General features: G+C 40.7%; 1 protein-coding gene across 3 annotated transcripts in view; it reads left to right on the top strand.

Annotated features, from left to right (window-relative positions):
• Nucleotides 1-17,385, top strand: part of cd247 (CD247 molecule) — a 147,279-nt gene that overhangs the window by 74,408 nt on the left and 55,486 nt on the right. Inside the window, exon 1 of one of the 3 annotated variants that reach the window (XM_048603263.1) lies at nt 8,085-8,158. The exons of the other annotated variants lie outside the window; for them this stretch is intronic. The gene's annotated coding sequence lies outside the window, so the exon portion shown is untranslated. Of the gene's footprint in view, nt 1-8,084; nt 8,159-17,385 lie in introns of those variants that run through there. 3 annotated transcript variants of the gene reach the window in all.

Genomic DNA, 17,385 nt, shown 5'->3' with positions numbered 1-17,385 from the left:
TGTCAACTTTCCTGCTCCTCTGATGCTGCCTGTCCTGCTGTGTTCCTCCAGCTCCACACTGTTTTGTCTCTGACTCTAGCATCAGCAGTTCTTGCTATCTCCGAGTCCTGGATTGGGGGGGTTGAATCAGTTCAAATCAGTATTCCACAGTCTAGTATTAGCGTTGTGGGGAGTCAGAAGTATTGCAAGATGCATGTAAAGCTGGGATTGATCTGGATAATCGCGAGCTGTGACACGGGTACACCAGAGTCTACACTGTGTGGATTGCTCAAGGAGGATGACAAGTTGTTGGTGTATGCCAAAGAGGAGTACTGAAGAAGACAATTGTATTCTGAATGAATCAGAGATGCCCCCTGTTGATGTGGTGAGGCTGGTGCATATCCGACATCAATCTTTATACATCGGGAGTGCAAACTGTGGCTGCCTGGGGACAGCACTCTGATATGTTAGAGACTGCTATCTAAAATGGAGGCCCGAAGGAGAAAGAGGCAGATTAGAACAACCAGGAACCCACTCTGACTACAATGTCAGCAAATGTTACCATCTAGTTTCTCAATGCTGTGAGAGAATGGGAAACTACATAACAATGAGCCAAGATTAGGTACTATTGAAATGTAAATTCATGGAAATAGGCCTCTTGCTGCTCACTAACGAGATTCTCATCTCATCTCCTTGTTAAAATCAGAGTATTTTCTTGACATTGAGAATCTCATTTTTTTGAGCTTGCCATGCTTTCTCAACTGACTCACTATTGCCCAGGTCATTCTGGGTCTGGGATGATTGTGGGTTTAATGGCAGAAATAAATTTAAAAACTGAGGAATAATTGGTATCTCTTTAACCATTCACTCTCAGTTATGGAACCTCAAAAGATGTTTGCAAAAATTTAACAAAATTAATTATGATCTTTGAATGATTATAGTAGACTTGTAATGGCTATGCCTTGAATGGGCAGTCCTTTTTTCTCATTGTTCATTTTCATCATAAATCAGAAGGTTATTCTAAGATTAAAGCAATTTGTAGCACCAAGGACTTTTGGGTTTGAAGTGATTTTACTTCTATTATTGTTAATTGAGTTGTATTGTGACCCTGATTAGAGGTACAAAGAACAAAAAAACAATACAGCACAGGAACAGGGCCCTTTGGACCTCCAAGCCTGGACTGACACATTTTGCCCTTCCATACTAAAACTGTCTTCACTTACAGGGTCCATATTGCTCTATTCCCTTCCTATTCATATATTCATCCAGGTGCTTCTTGATTGCTGCTATTATGTCTGCTTCCACCACTTCCTCTGGCAGCGCATTCCAAGCACTCACGACCCTTTGTGTGAAAAACGTGTCTTGCACATCTCTTTTAAACTTCCCTCCTTGCACTTTGAACCTGTGTCCCTTAGTAATTGACTCCTCCACCCTGGGAAAAAGCCTTATACTTTCCACTCTATCCATGCCATTTACAACCTTATAAACTTCTAGCAGGTTGCCCCTCAACCTCCTGCGTTCCAGTGAAAACAAAACCAGTCTACTCAAGACAACAAGGTGCAGGGCTGGATGAACACAGCAGGCCAAGCAGCATCATAGGAGCAGAAAGGCTATTCAATCTTTCTTCATAGCTAAAATCCCCCATACCAGGCAACATCCTGGTAAACCTTTTCTGCACCCTCTTCAAAGCATCCACATCCTTCTAGTTGTGTGGTGATCAGAAATCTACACAATAATTCCAGGAGTGGGCTCGAAATTAAGCACCCATATTCCAAAAGCTACATTAAAAGTGTAAGTGTCTTACTTATTTGCCAAAATAGTCAACTTGTTTCTTTTTATTACAATTAGAACAAAAGAGACTTTTATCAGGTTGCTTCAATACACAAAAATAACATTTCCTAAAGGCATAACGTATTCTTGTAAGAAGCAAAACCATTATTTGGATTAAACTATATTCCCCTGCATCTAAAATACACAATCATTCATACACAGACAGGACAAGATGTCACAACTCTGCAGAGGTACTGAGATAACAAGGTGTAGAGCTGGATGAACACAGCAGGCCAAGCAGTGTCACAGGAGCAGGAAAGCTGACGTTTCAGGCCTAGACCCTTCATCATTTTCTGGGAAAGGAATTGGCAGAAAAACTTCTCTGTAGATCAAAGTTCGAGTACACACAATGGAATGGGTTGAATTCGCACAGTTCCTTTTGATTCCAGTCCAATTGCTGGTGTTCGCAGACCAATTAAAGATCTCCAGACTAGATTTCAGATTCAGCTGGGAAACAGCTTGGAACACTGATATTTGAAACTTTGGGATTCACAAATGCTTCATTGATAGATTCTTTCCTTGCAAACCTCTCCAGCAGCTGCCACATCTAGGTATGTGTTGGAAAAACATCCAGCACCTCAGTCCAGGGGCTGTTGCTAAGCAACAAACAGCACATCTTCAGCGTTTGACTGAAGATTTGTAGCTCGGATGCTGGTTGTAGATGTTGGCGTGTTCGCCGAGCTGGGAGGTTTGATAGCAGACGTTCCCTCCCCTTACTAGGTGACATCCTCAGTGCTGTGGAGCCTCCTGTGAAGCGTTGTTGTCTTGTGCTGGTTTGAATTTATATTTATATTTGAATTTAAACCTGAAACAATAGCCACCAAACCATTTTTAAAAACACCTCAGAACTGACTGCCAGACTACTCAGACCACTAGGAATCATGACAGCACACAAACAGGCAGCCACACTTAGGCAGCACTGACCAGGATTAAAGACGCAACAGATACCATGGACAGGACGAATGTAGTTGACAAGATATTATGCGGAGGCTGCACAAAACACTACGTGGGACAAACAGGCAGACAACTAGCAACCCACACCCACGAACACCAGCTAGCAACTAAACGACACGACCAGATGTCCTTGGTTTCAACACACACAGACGAGAAAAACCACACTTTCAGCTGGGACAACACTACTAACATTGGATAGGCCAAACAGAGGACAGCCAGGGAATTCTTGGAGGCTTGGCATTCATCCGCAGACTCCATCAACAAACACATTGAATTAGACCCGATATACCAACCATTACAACATACAACCAGAATGGGCACCTACAGGAAGCAGCAAAAACCAGACCATATAAATTCAAACCTGCACAAGGAAACAGCGTTTCACAGGAGGCTCCACAGCACTGAGGATGTCACCTAGTAAGGGGACGAAACGTCAGCTATCAAATCTCCCAGCTTGGCGAACACACCAACATCTACAAACAGCACATCTCCTTAGGGTGTTTTCAAAGTCTGTTTGCTGAACAACTAATGTAATAAAACCCGACTTCTTTCTCTCTCTCGAAAATTTTGGCTTGTACTCTCCAGAAAACCAACTGACTTTTGTAAACAGCAGACAACCTCCAGTTCTCTTTTGGCTTTTGAGTTCCAAGAAGTCACATGCTAAACTCTTTGCAACCCAGGAAATGTCCACATGTTCCATTTACCAAATCTAATGATCTATAAATATATATTTCTGAGAGTTTGAATATTGCCAAGGGCCATGGTTATTCTTCAGAATGTGGAGAATGAGAAGAATTGTGTGTAGTATGGCGCACTGACCTCTACATCACCGAGGCCAGGCACCAACTCTCCGACACCTCCTCCTACCACCCCCTTGATCATGACCCCACCCCCAACCACCAAACCATCATCTCCCAAACCATCCACAACCTCATCACCTCAGGTGACCTTCCACCCACAGCCTCCAACCTCATCGTTCCCCAACCCCGCACTGCCCACTTCTATCTCCTTCCCAAAATCCACAAACCTGACTACCCTGGTCGACCCATTGTCTCCGCCTGCTCCTGCCCCACCGAACTTATCTTCACCTATCTCGACTCCATTTTCTCCCCCTTGGTCCAGGAACTCCCTACCTACGTCCGTGACATCACCCATGCCCTCCACCTCCTCCAGAACTTCCAATTCCCCGGTCCCCAACACCTCATCTTTACCATGGACGTCCAGTCCCTATACACCTGCATTCCCCATACAGATGGCCTAAAGGGCCTCCGCTTCTTCCTGTCCTACAGGCCCGACCAGTCCCCCTCCACTGACACCCTTATCTGCTTAGCTGAACTCATCCTCACCCTCGACAACTTCTCTTTCAATTCCTCCCACTTCCTACAGACAAAGGGGGTGGCCATGGGTACTCGCGTGGGCCCAAGCTATGCCTGCCTCTTCGTAGGTTACGTGGAACAATCCCTCTTCCGTACCTACACTGGCCCTAAACCCCACCTCTTCCTCCGTTACATTGATGACTGTATCGGCGCTGCCTCGTGCTCCCATGAGGAGCTCGAACAGTTCATCCACTTCACAACACCTTCCACCCCAACTTTAAGTTCACCTGGACCATCTCCAATACCTCTCTCTCCTTCCTGGACCTCTCTGTCTCCATCTCTGGCAACCACCTAGAAACCAATATCCATTTCAAGCCCACCAACTCCCACAGCTACCTAGAATACACCTCCTCCCACCCACCTTCCTGCAAAAATGCCATCCCCTATTCCCAATTTCTTCACCTCCACCGCATCTGCTCCCAGGATGAGGCATTCCACTCCCTTACATCTCAGATGTCCTCATTTTTCAAGGACCGCAACTTCCCCCCGCCTCAGTGGTCGAGAACGCCCTCGACTGTGTCTCCCGCATTTCCCGCAACTCATCCCTCACATCCCCTCCCCGCAATAACAACCAAAACAGAATCCCCCTCGTCCTCACGTACCACCCCACCAACCTCCAGATCCAATGCATCATCCTCCGACACTTCCGCCATCTGCAATCCGACCCCACCACCAAAGACATTTTTCCCTCCCCACCCTTATCTGCTTTCCGGAGGGACCACTCTCTCCGTGACTCCCTTGTCCGCTCCACACTCCCCTCCAGCCCCACCACACCCGGCACTTTTCCCTGCAACTGCAGGAAGTGCTACACCTGCCCCTACACCTCCCCCCTCACCCCCATCCCAGGCCCCAAGAAAACTTTCCACATCAAGCAGATGTTCACCTGCACATCTGCTAATGTGATATACTGTATCCGCTGTTCCCGTTGTGGCCTCCTCTACATCGGGGAAACCAAGCCGAGGCTTAGGGACCGCTTTGCAGAACACCTACGCTCGGTTCGCACTAAACAACTGCACCTCCCAGTCACGAACCATTCCAACTCCCCCTCCCATTCCTCAGACGACATGTCCATCCTGGGCCTCCTGCAGTGCCACAACGATGCTACCGGAAGGTTGCAGGAACATCAACTCACATTCCGCTTGCAAACCCTGCAGACCAATGGTATCAATGCGGACTTCACAAGCTTCAAAATCTCTCCTCCCCCTACCGCATCCCAAAACCAGCCCAGATCGTTCCCACCTCCCTAATCTGTCCTTCCTCCCACCTATCCCCTCCTCCCACCCCAAGCTCCACCCCTATCCGCCCCCTTGACCTGTCCATCCTCCCTGGACTGACCTATCTCGTCCCTACCTCCCCACCTACACTCACCTCTACTGGCTTCATCCCCGCCTCTTTGACCAATCTGTCTCCTCTCCACCTATCTTCTCCTCTATCCATCTTCTATCCGCCTCCCCCTCTCTCCCTATTTATTTCAGAACCCCCTTCCCCTCCCCTATTTCTGAAGAAGGGTCTAGGCCCGAAACGTCAGCCTTCCTGCTCCTCTGATGCTGCTTGGCCTGCTGTGTTCTTCCAGCTCTACAACTTGTTATCTCAGAATTGTGAATATAGCTTACTGAGTGTAATGTGCATGTTCTGCTTATTTGTACATTAAAATTGCAATTGTGTTCTACCAATGGCATGAGATTTGCATATATAATCAGCCTCCTGTCTGTCTGGTTTAAAGTGCTTGGTATTAAACTATTTACTTAAAAATCAAATCAAGTGGGCACATGAATATCCAAAGTAACCACCAGGATTTCCCCTCCCGGAACCACCCTCACCCAAAGAAATAGGCTTTGCAGTCAATCACAATTTTTTACATGGAACAAAAACAAAGTTGCTGGAAAAGCTCAGCAGTTCTGGCAGCATCTGTGGAGGAGAAAACAGAGTTAATGTTTCGGGTTCTGAGGAAGGGTCACCGGACCCAAAACAATAACTCTGTTTTCTCCTCCACAGATGCTGCCAGACCTGCTGAGCTTTTCCAGCAACTTTGTTTTTGTTGCTGATTTACAGCATCTGCAGGTCTTTTGGTTTTTACAATTTTTTACATCTTGGGGATTCAAGTAGAAAAGGACATAAAAAAGAGCTATTTCCAAATTTAGGCCAAATCGTATTGCTCAATCATACTTGACATACTTAATTTTTTTAAACATTAATTAGCAGTGCAAACTAAAATTACGCATAAACTAGTGTGGTGCTTCAATGAAGAGATCAATTCACTTATCTTGATCAGCAAAGCAGCAGAAATGCTCCAATCATAAAAGGTCATGTGGAGCTGGGAGATATTGCATTGGGTGTTTTGGCTTATGAAGTTGACCTTAACCTACTTCTGAGTCAATTGTTTTGGTTAGATATAGTTTCATTATGTAATCTGCTGAAGGATATGTCATAACAGTATTTTGTTTTATAAGGAGCACTAATTATAACTGAATTACATTTGAGGTCTTTGGAATACTTGTCTTCTATCAGATAAACCACAAATAATACAGCAATATATTTTGGAATTTAAAAATTGTACAAAATCACATGATTATTTCCTGAATCACAAAATGTGATCATAATGCTTCACTTTTTTGTTGCAGGGCAGTAAGTATAAATTAATTTAGAAAAGCTTCGATGCGAATAAAGTGTGAAATAACAATGCAAATATTTATTGAAAGCTAATGATTTGGTTTAAGATATTAAATATGTTTAATTCGATTGTATTGAGGTTCTTCTGTTAAGGTCAGGTCATTACTGATAGAAGGAGTATAACTGTCCTTACCACTGAAGCTATTTCCACGTATTCTGCAGCACAATGTCCTCGTTACGATGCAACGTGGATATCACGTAAACTGTTTCTGTCAAAAGCCAATATATTTTACAGCGCTTTTTGAACTATTTACGTAAGTTATTTTTAAAAAGAGAAAAACATTTTTATTTAGTAATTTGAGTAATGTATTAAAGATTCGCAGCATTTGCCTGCATTTAAAAGAAATTTTGTTTTATTCATTCATAGGGTGTGGATATCGTTGGCAGGGCCAAAACTTATCGCCCATCGCTAATTGCCCTTGTGAATGTGCTGGGTGTTCAACATATTGTTTATTCTTTTCACACTAAGTTAGCAAATGAAATACTTTTAAACAGCATGTGCTTCAAAATGGCAACAAAAGAAAAAAGTATATAAACAATTTTGACTGAATTAAGGGCAAGACATTTGAACGATAATGCGGACAGTTTAAAAAAAAGGTGTGATCTGGCACAATGAATCATCAAATAAACATATTGGGGAATTCAGTGGTAACAAATGAGATTAAATTTCCAATTGTTTACTTAAAAACTGATTTTTTTTGGAATATATTTTGAAAAATAAAGGAAGGATGTAAGTTGCCATTTCAGAGTTCAATTGGTTGGAGAGAACATTACTAAAGTTTAAATATTGTGATATCTGGAGTTTAACTCACTCCGCTCCCCCACCCCAGCAGTTTTGGAAAACAAAAACAAATCCAATATTGGAATATTGATGCAACACCGTAAATGGAGCAGGTAACTTTGGGAATAGTTCAAGCTTCCAGCAAAAAAAGCCTCAAAATTCATTGGGTTTTGTTATAAATGTGACTCTCCATAGACACATGAAAGTGACGCGTGATAAACAATGCGTTATTTTAATTTAGCTTTTTGAAGCTGAAATATTTTTCCTGTTTTTATACTTGAACAATGTACAGTGCACGGGGCTGCTGGTGTTGGAAACTCGTCCTGTTGACCATACTCGCTGCAGATTACACCAAACACTGCGCATATTGTGTTCAAGCTTTGTATTCTGAGCTGTGCACCCCTGGCAATGGACTTCGAAGGTTATTAGTGCAAACCGCAAGCGCGTTGGTTCACTTCGTTCTCTATTTAGTTTTGTGTCTTTTACCTGGCCACTGTCAGTGCTGCGTTTGCTTTCATCCCTTTAGCAGAAGTAACATCAGACACCAACTTTCAGGACTGTTGATCAGGTGAATATTGAAAACTACGCTTACATTAGTTGCTCAGTCTAAACTGCTTTTAGATTGCCACTTACCTGCACGTTCAGTATAGTTCAGATGTGCATCTACACTAAATGGTTGCATAATACTACAACGTGGGACTTTTTGCATAGCTTTTATATGGATGCCATATGGGGAGGGCCAATACAATGTATGTGGGAGAACAGTTTTAGATTTCATTTGTTTCATATAGGCCTACATGGTAACCCACTTCATGTGTAGCCAGTGACAAATCTGTCCATTTGAAATCTCCTGCTACCTCCATTCCATCCTACGAATTTCCCAAAGTAACAGCGGCTCAAGTTTCAGTAATTACGTCGATGTTCAGAACTTACAAACAGTGCTTCATCTGCATGAGGATTGTTCTTGATTGTAGCCTGTATGTCAGGCAAGCGACTGTGCATAAAACCAAGGTTTTATTTTAAATAGTATTCTTGGTTTGATGGTAGGAGACAGAGGGTGGTGGTGGAGGGTTTATCATTCTGGATACCTGTGACCAGTGGTGTTCCAGGATGGGTACGGGGTGCACTTTTGTTTGTCATTTATATAAACGATTTGGATGAGAATATAGGAGGCATGGTTAGCAACTTTGCAGATGACACCAAAATTGATGGTATAGTGCACAGTGAAGAAGGCTGATCAATTGGGTTAATGCGCTGAAGAGTGGCAGATGGAGTTTAATTTGGATAAATGCGAGGTATTGCATTTTGGTAAAACAAACAAAGGCAGAACTTATACAGTGAATGGTTGGGCCCTGGGTAGTGTTGTAGAATAGAGAGACCTAGGGGTTCAGGTACATAATTCCTTGACATTTTCATCACATGCAGACAGGTTGATTATGAAGGCACTTAGCACGCTTGCCTTCATTGCTCAGACCTTTGAGTATAGGAGTTGGGATGCCGTGTTGAGGTTGTACAGGACATTGGTGAGGCCTCTTCTGGAATACTGTGTGCAGTTCTGGTTGCCCATGTATAGGAAGGATACTATGAAATTGGCTGGATAGGCTGGGACATTTTTTACTTGAGTGTAGGAGGTTGGAGGTGACTTTATAGAGGTTTGTAAAATTATGAGAGGCACAAATAAGATGAATAGCAAGGGTTTTTTCCCTAGGGTGAGGGAGTTCAAAACTAGTGGGCATATTTTATAAGGTGAGAGGACAAAGTTTTAAAAAGGACATGAGCAGCAAATTTTTTTATCCAGAGAGTGGTTCATGTGTGGAATGAACTGCAGGCAGAAGTGGTGGATGGAGGTACAGTTGCAACATTTAAAATTCATTTGGATAGGTGCATGAATAGGAAAGGTTTGGAGGGAAATGGACCAAATACAGGCAAATGGGACTAGTTCAGTTTGGGAAATTTGGTTGGTGTGGACTAGTTGGACTGTAGGGTCTGTTTCCTTGCTGCACGACCCTATAACTCTATGATATTTATTAAAACATTGCAATAGGATTTAACACTTAGTAGAGCATTTAATTACTCTTCAAAGGCACACACATAGATGTTAAAAGTGCCTTTTTTAAAAGTTTTATTTGATGAAAAAGTACTTGTTGTGAAAGTGCTTCTTTGATAGAAGTGCAGTAATTCATTTCATGCTACAGTTCCAAAGTTTAGAAAACTTTTTTTCCAAAGTTGTGAATCCTACAGGAAATTTTAAAGGCTTTTTTTAGCAAATGAATGTAAGTTGTTATCTTATGAGTTGAATATTGGCAGTTCTGGTTTAAGTTGTGTATTAATTTTAGTCATGTAACCCAAATAAGTGAACTTACAGGGTCTCCATGGTTTCTCATGCATCATAATAAAATGGAATGTAAACCATTGTGTATAAGTAGACCTTCAGAAACTTACAAAACATTTCAGAAAACTTTTCTTTCTAGAAATTACAGAGGAGGAAATAAACTGAATAACTGAATCATAATGCAAGGAACTACTTTATGAACAGATATTGTTCAATATATAGGATTAAACAGATTTTCCTGGTTGTACAAGTGTGGAAACATTGAAAGCAATAGATAGCTAAACAGTCTGAACCCAAAGATATCAATCAGTCTAATTTTAATTTACTATGACACAGAGAAATCTTGACTACAGTATAGTCTTTATAAAACCAAGAACAAAAGTGATTAATAATTATTCAAAATCTGTGGTTGCATAAAATATAACAAGTGAAACTAAACATATCAATGAAGCAACTTTTGATTTGCCTTATGTTGAGTATTAGAAGACTCGCTGTTACAACCACATTTCCTTGCTTTCACACACCACCTGCAGACATAATTTTCTGCCAGTGTCTATGTTACACCACGCTTCAGAAGTTATGATGTGCCAAAACAAAAATGCTGTTAAGTTATAGTATTCTTAAACTATGGCATACTTTGTGCTGGTTATGTTTTAGATTGTGGTGCAAAATTGCTGTCAGTTTCCATAATGGTTAACACAATGTGTCCACTTTATTTTTTAAATTATCCTGATGAATTACTTTGAATCCAATGTTCAATCACAATTTCCGAACCAGATACATGTTGTTGTTATAGCTTATTTGACTTTTTGCTCTTACAACATTGCCACAACCAGGATTTAAAAGCACTTGCGCAGGTATTAAGTGTATTCTATATGTACATGATTGAAGACAGAGCAATGATGTTTGAAATATTGTGTTTGTTTTACAATCTATTTATACCTATCAGAACAATTACAAGTTGATTAAATAACAAAACATGACAGCATAAGACCAATACAACTATGTTTTAAAGCTTTAAACTAAAAGAAATTTTGGGGAAACACTGAAAGCCAATCACGATCTGAAATGAGAAAAGAGTAATTGGTTCATCTAGAGAAAGCCAAATCTCCACAATTTCACAGACTTGCTTTTTACCTCTAATGCTTGAAGCATCGATTAATCTTTGATATTTCCAACAATGCTGCAATGTCACATTCTCATTGCATTAGGTTTTAACTGAGAAGAAGCTACTTACAACAAACGTAAGGTACTAAATGACCAGTAGTGTGAGTTAATTTGATCGTAAAGCTGCCAGATAGCCAGATTGATCACAGAAACAACGCAGATACTGGTGATGTGAAAATCACAAGAACAGACATTGATGAAGAAACCTAGCAGGTCTGGCAGTATCAGTGGAGAGAAAACAAAGTGAACATTTTAATTCTAATGAATCCTGTTCAGATTCACCTGGAGAAGAGTCACTGGACTCAAAAACTTAACTGTTTTCTCTCCACAAATGCTGCCAGAACTGCTGAGTTCCTCCAGCAATTTCCATTTTTGTGTGTTTCTACTAGACAGGTTAGTCAGGTATTGAAATACTAGATAAGATAGTTAATGACAAATCGGTGAGAATTGTTTGTCTGTGTGTGTAAACATGTTTGTAACAAGAAATATTAGAAACAATGCAAGTAAACAATGTGAACTAGTTCTAAAAGTCATGATATTTCAATCTTATACAAGCACTGAATATATTTGTAATAAAATAACATTATCAATTTATTTTCTAGCGATATTTATATATATTCATATATATGATATATATATTTACAGAGTAACTCAGGAATAAAAAGCAGATTCAGAATGACAATATTAACTAACTTTAGGTTTTGCTTTAATGCAATCCGATCAAATAAGTTATGATTTTTTAAGCTTATTGCTAATATTTTTCAAATAAATTGTTTATTTCTCTGAATTTCCTTATTCTATATTCCTTTATTCATTCTGAAATTAGAGGTGTGGATTTCAGAAGCCAAAACTAATCTTAAACATCATCTTTTTCTAAATTTGTCTGTTGCGCTTGTTCAAGTTGGTGATGTTTTAGCACAGTATTAGCAAATTGTATCAAAAATTAGCGGCTATAAAATGGCTCTAAAGGGAATTAATTGCACATTTGTTTGTAACCTTTTGAAGTAACAATATGCAGAAGCATACAAAGTACAACTTAACAGTTTTTGTTGTATAAAGGAAATCTGCTCGTTATCTTTGATATTTTGCGGCGGAAACTTAAGTGTAATGAAATCGTTATGTTTCCAATATCTACTTTTTATTTCTACACTTTGTATCCAAACTCTCTGATGTCACTAAAATGCATAAACCACTGTATGTGTTTTAGCAGCAAGATATGATTTTTAAAAGACAGTTTCTCCCTGCTAACAAAATAACCTTCATGATTAACATCTTACATTTATTTCACTTACAATTCGTGCCAGTCTTTTGACTCAAATTCTGAACAGAAAGTTTGTTTCCATAGTCCTAAGTCTGAAACAAACGTATACTACGCTGTTAACCACATTACAAATATGGATATAAAACTAACATGTTGAATTTTAGGAAAACTATATATTTTAAACTTGCATTAAGTATTGTGATAATTATATCCTTAACCTACATTAAATATGTTTATACATGTATTCTTAACTAAGCATGTAATGCAATTATATGGAAGCAATTTTAATATAAATTTTTCACTTAATCAATTTGCTATGAGAAATTGTTTCAAATGAACCTATTTCAAATAAAATGACTAATGCGAATTTATCAGAGTTATATTAAATGACGTATATTTTCTGTTCACACAACAAAAATGATTTGCATGCCTTTTGCTTTGAAGGCAAAAAGATAAAAATGACCAGACACAAGAAGATGGTAGGGGAGATAGCCAAAAGCATGGTTGAAGTGTTTGCTATAAAGAAACATTTGAAAGTGTGTAGATAGTACGTAGAAAAACTGAGATCTTTGGGAATTGAGTGTTTGAATGCTGGGTTTATTGCTTGCTTATTGTTAACAGGCTACACTGAAATTGGGCATCTGCAGCTTAAAGGGATCATCAGATTTAGAATGTTTTTTCAAGGTTAAAGTCTGACTTCGTGGTCATGGCTGTCTTTGTTTGGTTAGTTATTCATGTAAGGTGATTGTTGTTGGCAACATTGGCATTTATTGCCTATCCCTAATTGGCCTTGAGAAGAGCAATATGAAAAGTCAATGAAAGTAATTTTGGACTAGTGCAATACTGATGCCAAAGGAAGGAAGCATCGGGAAAGATATAGGGTGGTATCTTTTCATTTTTAGACTAAATCCGAGTGCAGAAGAGATCAAAGAAGAGAAACCGATGCCTTGTCAAGATACGAAGGCCTGTTGGATCTTCTAGCCATCAAGCAGCTGATTGGGTTCTGCTGAGTTCTCCACTCATATTAGACCAGGATGAGGATGAGCTGACTGCCAAGTGTTTCCAACCAATTCAGAGGCTGATGTTATAAAATGAATCCGCACCACAGCACACCATCATTAGGGATCCGGCTGGTAGATTTGCTGCCACTAACCTCTTTCTTGGTAGGGATCTACAGAGTCTGCTTGATCTAGTGTGGTCAAGGATAACCAGCAGGTAGTGTCAGAAGAAGAGGCTGTTGTTTTAAATAAAGTGTAGCTTATTGCACTTTAGCAGCCAGGTGCAGGTTACATTAGTATCATAGACATTGTTACTGAGATGGTGGTAATCCTCAATGTCTTACTCCTTTGATATCCAAGCTGCTTCTCCTGCCCAATCTATAGAATTTTAAGGTGAAAAGCAGGATGTTTAGAGGGGATTTGATGAAAAGATCATTCATCTAGAGGGAGGTGGGAATTTGGAATGCGCTGTCTGGGAGGATAGGAGAGGCAAGAAACCTCAAACTTTTAAAAAGTACGTGGATGAGCACTTGTAGTATCATAACATTCAAGGCTATGGGCCAGGTGCTGGAAAGTGGGATTCGCATTGATATGTTTGGCACAGATTCAATGGGCTGAAGGACCTTTTCTGTGCTGCATGATTCTATGTAGGGTAGCACTTACTGCACTCTTCAACATTGACTCATTCAGAAACTGATATACAACAGAAATATAGAAACAGAAAATAGGAATAGGAGTAGCCCATTCAGTGCTTTCAGCCTCCACCATTCAATATGACCCTGGCTGATCATCCAACTTAGTACCCTGTACCTGCTTTCTCCCCATACCCTTTGATCCCTTTAGCACAAAGAACTATATGTAACTCCTTCTTGAAAACATTCAATCCTTTGGTCTCAACCACTTTCTGGGGTAGAGAATTCCACAGGGTCACCATTCTCTCTCTGAATGAAGGAATTTCTCCTCACCTCAGTCCTAAATGGCCAACCCTGTATCCTTAGATTGTGACTCTTGTTTCTGATCTCCCCAGTAATTGGGAACATCCTTCCTTTGTTTACCATGTCACGTCCTGTTAGAATTTTCCAGGTTTCTATGAGATCACCCCTCATTCTTCTAAACTCCAGGGAATATAGTCCTAATCAATCCAGTCTCTCTTCATATGTCAGTCCTGTCATCCCAGGAAATCAGTCTGGTGAACTTTGTTGTACTATCTCCATAGCCAGAACATCTTCCCTCAGATAAACTGCACACAATACTCCTGGTGTGATCTCACTAAGGCTCTGTATAATTACAGCAGGACATCCCTGATCCTGTTCTGAGGAAGGGTCATTTGACCCAAAACATTTAACTCTGATCTCTCATCACAGATGCTGCCAGACTTGCCACGCGTTTCCAGCAATTTCTGTTTTTGTTTCTGATTTACAGCATCCACAGTTTTTTTTCAGTTTTAATCCCTGCTCCTATACTTGAAACCTCTCGCCGTGAAGCCAAACATACCATTTGCCTTCTTCACTGCCTGCTGCACCTGCATGCTTACTTTGAGCAACTGGTGTACGGTTATCTCATTGGACTTCTTCTTTTCCCAGTCAATTGCCATTCAGGTAGTAACCTGCCTTCCTGTTTTTTTCTACCAAAGAGGATACCCTCACATTTATCTCCATTAAACTTCATCTGCCATGCATTTGTCCACTCACTCAACCTATCCAAATCACACTGAAGTATCTTTGCATCCTCCTCACTGTTCACCATCTTACCCAGCTTTGTGTCGTGAGCAAACTTAGAGATATTACACTCTGCTTCCTCATCTGAATTGTTAATATACGTCATGAATAGCTAAGATCCACACACAGATCCCTGAGTTATCCCAGTAGTCACTGGATATCATTTGGAAGATGACCCATTTAATCCTACTCTTTTCTGTCAGCCCATCAATTCTCTATCCACATCAGTACTCTATCCCCCAATCCCATGCACTTTAATTTTGCATGCTAATCTCTTATGTGGGATCTTTTCAAAAGTTCAAGTAAACCACATCCACTGTCTCCCCCTTATTAACACTACCAGTCAGATTTTCAAAACATTCCAGCAGATTTGTCAAGCATGAGATCCCTTTGTGAATCCAAGCTGACTCTGTCTGATCATTGTCCTTGTGCTCAGCTATTGCATCTTTTATATTGGATTCTGATATTTTCCCCATAACCGATGCCAGGCTAACCAGTCTGTAATTCCTTCTTCCCTCTTTACCTCCTTTTATAAACAGTGGGTTAGATTACCCTCTAATCCATAGGACAGCCAGCAGCACCACAGAGGAAGCTGTGGCTGCTGTCGGTATGACAATCTGTCAGACTCCCCAAGATGGAGAGCCATCCGGAGAAAATTGAAATGTTGTTTGTGGTGGCGGTCATGGAGACAGGGGAACCAGGACAGGCTGTGAGCAGCCTCCACACTGCACTTTGGCAAGTCCCTTGATGGTGCACAGATTACTGCAGACTGAGGCACCCCCTTCAAACGGCTCACCCTGACAAAGGTGGAAATGTGGCAGGATTCTGGTCCTCCATTGTCCCACCAAATTATGTTCCCTTCCCACCTCCAGGTCCAGAGGATTTTGGCTAAATGATGGACTATTGATTCAATATTGTCTATTTTACACTATTGCCCAAATTTGAAATTATCCCCAATTTACAGATTTAGATTATTATAGGGATTGTACCGAAATGAATAATCTTTTCACAAAATCTACTGAACCACAAATGCAGAGCTTGAATATCAAACTTTGCAATTAAAGTAAAGGAAATCAAGATAAGATCGGAGATATATACGTGTCTGAAAATGCAGGCACCTTCAAGTAATTTAGTTTGGACCTGCTGACCAAAGTTTGATCTTGGGTCTACTGTCTGGTCAGGGAATAGCAGCAGCAATATGTATAGGTGATTATTCAAATGAGCTGAAACATTATTTGGCACAAACTGTTCAGTGCTTCATGAACACCAATTAGGGGATTTTAATATTGTGGAAATGAGGTTTTAGATTCATGAGGAAAGTTATGATACGTGAAAATGGCAGCTCATTCAGAAAATGGCTGCATTCATTCGTATTTCAATGTGTGTGCTTGGCTCTCTCTCAACAGGCAGGCCATTGCTTTGAATATTTAAAGGGGGCGATTTGAAAAAAGATTGTCACAAGATTGTGCATGACTTGCATACATTTTCAGGATTTTCTGAGCCTGAGTTAAAATAAAGGTGAGAAAATGGGAGACAGTCTATGAGACTCAATAATGTCTGACACATGGACATCAATACTCAGTGTTCACAGCCACTTTCTCATCTTCCTCTGCAGAAGGCATTTGTGTTAAGAAGTTAATTTGTTCCCTTTGGAGTTATTCAAATTCAAGATCAGAATGAGTGATGTCCTGGATTGGATGCCCTGGACTGGTTTCTAATGAGAAGCAAAATGATCATCAGCAGAAAAAGACTGTTGTAAAGAGACCTGCACGTGGTCATTTGAGAGTGGAGCACCAGAGCTGTCAAATTCACAAGAGGTACACCCTGTGGACTAAATTCCAAGAGTAATCAGCTAAGTGGAGAGTTTCACTGATCGTGTTATTTATAGAACACCAGTGAGTTTTCACACAATATTCTCCACAGCTCACTTCATTAGCTATGCTCCACACCTCTATGGTGTTTCACTCGCAGTATCGTCCCCTGCTCAAGAGGCAGAAGTACCTGCCACTACTGGAATCTGCTAGGATTCCTGATACCTGTGCCATTATTAAAGCCCAACCATGCAGTAGGTCATATGCTCCAGCCTTCACCATACACAAAGTGGGAGGAGAACCAAAAAGAAATGATTGTGAGAGCATGTAGGTGGCACAGCTTGAACTTCATTGCAAATACAAGTTCAGTGTGGGAGCATCCCTTTTACTGGAAACCTATCAAATGTTTGAAGATAACAAGGTGTAGAGCTGGATGAACACAGCAGGCCAAGCAGCATCATAGGAGCAGGAAGGCTGACGTTTCGGGCCTGGACCCTTCATCAGAAAT

The sequence above is a fragment of the Rhincodon typus genome, chromosome 11, assembly GCF_021869965.1.
Source record: "Rhincodon typus isolate 14 chromosome 11, sRhiTyp1.1, whole genome shotgun sequence".
Lineage (NCBI taxonomy): Eukaryota > Metazoa > Chordata > Chondrichthyes > Orectolobiformes > Rhincodontidae > Rhincodon > Rhincodon typus.
The sequence above is the reverse complement of the archived record's forward strand: the minus strand, read 5'-3'. Positions and strand labels throughout refer to the sequence as shown.